The sequence below is a fragment of the Nomascus leucogenys genome, chromosome 8, assembly GCF_006542625.1.
Source record: "Nomascus leucogenys isolate Asia chromosome 8, Asia_NLE_v1, whole genome shotgun sequence".
NCBI classification, from domain to species: domain Eukaryota; kingdom Metazoa; phylum Chordata; class Mammalia; order Primates; family Hylobatidae; genus Nomascus; species Nomascus leucogenys.
Window position 1 is genome coordinate 57,386,503 of NC_044388.1, and position 5,181 is coordinate 57,391,683.

The following is a 5,181-nucleotide window of genomic DNA, read 5'->3' on the forward strand; positions in this document are numbered from 1 at the left end:
AAAAACCTCACAATCTCTTAAACATAACTTTAAAAAATTGTTTATGCCTCCACATAATGATCTCAAGATAATGACCTTGAAGTGACAGTCTATTGTTACATGGATAGTAATGTCTGTGTATGTATATTCATGTGACTAAGTGTTATACTGATAGAAACTAGGGCCAGATTTCCCTCAATAACTTCATCACTTCCTAGTAGCAAGTTCCAATTTCAGACCAGTGGTATAGAGCAACCAATAGCGGTGCTCTAAATTTGCTGAGTGAAAATTACCCCAGATAGGGTCGAATACCTAAATTACAGCTAGGGAGTGATGTATGCTGTTGAGACAATAAATCCAAATGTGTGGAATCGCAAATGGAAGGTTTCCACTGAGAGGAAAAATTCAGGCAAATTTACCTAAAAAGGATGAAAAAATATTTATTTTTTTAAAGAATAATTTTATTTATTTATTCATTTATTTATTTATTTATTATTATACTTTAGGTTTTAGGGTACATGTGCACAGTGTCCAGGTTTGTTACATATGTATCCATGTGCCATGTTGGTTTGCTGCACCAATTAACTCGTCATTTAGCATTAGTTACATCTCCTAATGCTGTCCCTCCCCCCTCCCCCCACCCCACAACAGTCCTGGGAGTGTGATGTTCCCCTTCCTGTGTCCATGTGCTCTCATTGTTCAATTCCCACCTATGAGTGAGAACATGCAGTGTTTGGTTTATTGTCCTTGCGATAGTTTACTGAGAATGATGATTTCCAGTTTCATCCATGTCCCTACAAAGGACATGAACTCATCATTTTTTGTGGCTACATAGTATTCCATGGTGTATATGTGCCATATTTTCTTAATCCAATCTATCGTTGTTGGACATTTGGGTTGGTTCCAAGTCTTTGCTATTGTGAATAGTGCCGCAATAAACATACATGTGCATGTGTCTTTATAGCAGCATGATTTATAGTCCTTTGGGTATATACCCAGTAATGGGATGGCTGGGTCAAATGGTATTTCTAGTTCTAGATGCCTGAGGAATCGCCACACTGACTTCCACAATGGTTGAACTAGTTTACAGTCCCACCAACAGTGTAAAAGTGTTCCTATTTCTCCACATCCTCTCCAGCACCTGCTGTTTCCTGACTTTTTCATGATGGCCATTCTAACTGGTGTGAGATGGTATCTCATTGTGGTTTTGATTTGCATTTCTCTGATGGCCAGTGATGATGAGCATTTTTTCATGTGTTTTTTGGCTGCATAAATGTCTTCTTTTGAGAAGTGTCTGTTCATGTCCTTTGCCCACTTTTTGATGCGGTTGTTTTTTTCTTGTAAATTTGTTTGAGTTCATTGTAGATTCTGGATATTAGCCCTTTGTCAGATGAGTAGGTTACGAAAATTTTCTCCCATTCTGTAGGTTGCCTGTTCACTCTGATGGTAGTTTCTTTTGCTGTACAGAAGCTCTTTAGCTTAATTAGATCCCATTTGTCAATTTTGGCTTTTGTTGCCATTGCTTTTGGTGTTTTAGACATGAAGTCCTTGCCCATGCCTATGTCCTGAATGGTATTGCCTAGGTTTTCTTCTAGGGTTTTTATGGTTTTTGGTCTAACATGTAAGTCTTTAATCCATCTTGAATTAATTTTTGTATAAGGTGTAAGGAAGGGATCTAGTTTCAGCTTTCTACATATGGCTAGCCAGTTTTCCCAGCACCATTTATTAAATAGGGAATCCTTTCCCCATTGCTTGTTTTTGTCAGGTTTGTCAAAAATCAGAAAAAATATTTTCCAACCAGTGAAAGAATTTCATTCTAAAAGCTTTTTCTAAGTCCTCTTATTGGAATGAAGTAAAAATATTTTGTTGAATATTAATATAACTACTTCCATTTCTGTTGGCTAGTGTTTGTATGATATATATATTTTTTTCCATACCCTCATTTTAAATCAGTCTGTGTTTTTATATGTGAAGTGAGTTGCTTTTAATTGTTTAAGTAGTTTTCATTAAAGTTGAGGTGTACATTTTTATCCACTCCAAAAATCTCTGCCTTTTAAAAGAAATGTTTAGACCATGTATATATTAATTTAATTATCAATGCAATTGGGTTTTAATGTAACATTTGACATTTAAAAAATTTGTTCTATCTGTTCTGTTTCTTGATTCATTTTTCACTGCCTTGTTTTCAAATAATGGAATATTTTATTTCTATTATTGGATAAATAACAGTATCTCTTATATATGTATTCTTGCTCTAGGGTTTCAACATGCATCTTTAATGTATCACAGTCTACCTTCAAATGATATTATACCACTTCACATAGCGTGCAAGAATGTTAAACAATATGCTTCTTTTTCTCCTAGTTCTTGTCCTTTGTGCTATTATCTTGCAACTTAAATCTATACATATTATATATCTTAATACATTCTTTGTTTTTGCTTTAAGTAGTCACTTATCTTTTAAACACAGTAAACATTGAGAAATATATTTACCCAAATAGTTACCATTTTCTGCATTCTTTACTCATTTTTATAGATACAAATCTCCATCTCAATCATTTTATTTCTCTTGGTAGAACTTTATTTAACATTTATTTTAGTATAGGGCTGCTACTGATAAATTTTCTTAGCTGCTGTGTGTGTCAATAATTCTTTATTTCACCTCTATTTTTGAAGGACATTTTGTCTGGGTATAGACTTCTGGGTAGATAATTGTTTTGTTTTTATTTTTTTTCCACTATGAGTACAATAAAGCTGTCATTCCATTTTTTAATTGTTTTATTACTCACATGCTATCTGATAAGAGTGTGTTATTCTGATCTTTCTTTCTCTATGTAACAGGTCTTTTTCTCTTTTTCATTGGCTTTCAGAAATTGTGATTTTTCTTTTCTTTTTTTTTTTTTTTTTGTGACGGAGTCTTGCTCTGTTGCCTAGGCTGGAGTGCAGTGGTGCAATCTCAGCTCACTGCAAGCTCTGCCTCCCGGGTTCATGCCATTCTCCTGCCTCAGCCTCCCCAGCAGCTGGGACTACAGGCACACGCCGCCACACCCGGCTAATTTTTGTATTTTTAGTAGAGACAGGGTTTCTCTGTGTTAGCCAGGATGGTCTCGATCTCCTGACCTCATGATCTGCCTGCCTCGGCCTCCCAAAGTGCTGGGATTACAGGCGTGAGCCACCGCGCCCGGCCTGATTGTGATGTCCCTTGGTATGGTTTTCTTTATGTTCTTTTTTGGAGCTCTTTCAGCTTCTTTAATATATTGGCTTACCATTTTTATAAATTTGGATAATTTAATTTTTAAATTTTTTTTGTTCCCTTCCTACCCCATTCCTTCCTCCTGGGATATCAGTGATGTGAATATTAGACCATTATCTTACAAGTCACTTTCTGTGTTTTTTCAATACTTTTTTCTGTCTGTTCTTTATTTTTTATAGTTTTTTGTGGTGTTTTCAAGTTCATTTTTTTCCTGCAATTTTTCCCTGCAATGTAGGCACATATGGTGTATTTTTCATTTCAGAAACTGTATTTTTGTTTCATGTGAGATTTAAAAAAATCTTCTATCTACTTATGATGATGATGTCTTTCTATAACTTTTTGAATCCATAATGCATATTTATAATTGCTATATTATTGTCCTTGTCTTCTTATTTCAACAGCTGTCATTTCCATTTCTGTTTCTATTTATTGATTGTTCTCCTGTTTATGGAATCATAAGTTTCTGTGTTTTTGAATGTCAGTTAACTTTTGATTGGATGCCAGATATTATTATTTTACATTGTTTGATGCTTGATTCTGTTGTGTTTCTTTATATAGTGTTGAAGTAGTTTGTTCTTGCATAAAGTTAAATTACTTGGAATAAATTGAATTTTCCAAGATTTTTCTAAGATTGTTAATATGCTCCAGTGCAGCTTTTAGTCTGGATTTCATTTAGTTTTAATAACAAGCTGAAATCCTATGGGGAAACTATCTGAGGTCCCTTGTATTTAGTTGTCTCTTCATTCTGGGTGGTGGAAACACTAAATATTCCCAGTCCCTCTATGTGTTCCAGAAATTTTTCAGCCTACTGATTTCTGGTACTTCTTTCCTCATCTTTGGGTCGTCTCTTCTTACTCATGTTTTGTTCAGTACTCAGCAAATGCTTCAGAGAACCACTAAGAGGAATCTTCAGAACTCAGAACTCTGTGTGCAGCATCCAACTCTCCAGTATCACATGAAATCTGGCCACCTTGGCCTCCCCAGATCTTCATCTATTTCTCTTCAACTCAACAAAGCTATTTACCTATATTTCTCTCTTCCCTCCTTGCGCTGCAGTCTGTAACCTGCGCCAAGAAAGTACCCAGGAAAGCACAGGTCTCACTTATTGTTGTTTCTTTTTCTCAAGGATAACCATCCTGCGTAATCGATTGCTTAATATTTGAAAATGTTTTTTTTATTTATGTATTCATTGAGCTTGTATTTATTTAAGGCACGAAAATAAAACTCATCTTGTTTCTTTATCGTGGTAGAAAGTATTAATCTCATAAAAACATTTTAACATTCTGCTTCCAAATGCTTCAATTCAGAGTAACTTTTAAAGAAATATAAAAGCTCATTACTATTTAAGGAACTTGGCACTGACTTGTTATTAATCACTCAGCCTACTACATGTACAATACATTGTATTGTTGGGATGTGCTACTTAAACTGCTCTCGAGTTTGGCCTCCTCTATTATATGCAGACAGAGCCAGAAAAATGAGTTTCACATCTACCAGTATCTACAGGCAGTACAAAAGTGTAACATGATCATATTCAGTTGGGAAATTTGGACAGACTTTAAGGAAAGGGTACTTTTTAAGAAAGACCTAAGAGACAGAGGGATACAGGTTTTTTTTTTTTTTTTTTTTTTTTTGAGACAGTCTCACTCTGTCACCCAGGCTAGAGAGTACAGTGGTGTGGTCTCGGCTCACTGCAAGCTCTGCCTCCCAGGTTCATGCCATTCTCCTGCCTCAGCCTCCCAAGTAGCTGGGACTACAGGCACCCACCACCACGCCCGGCTAATTTTTTGTAGTTTTAATAGAGACGGCGTTTCACCATGTTAGCCAGGATGGTCTCGATCTTCTGACCTTGTGATCCGCCCACCTGGGCCTCCCAAACAGAGGGATACATTTTTAATAAAAGGCATAAATTATTCCAAAATTTACCATATTCCAAATTTCTGGATCAT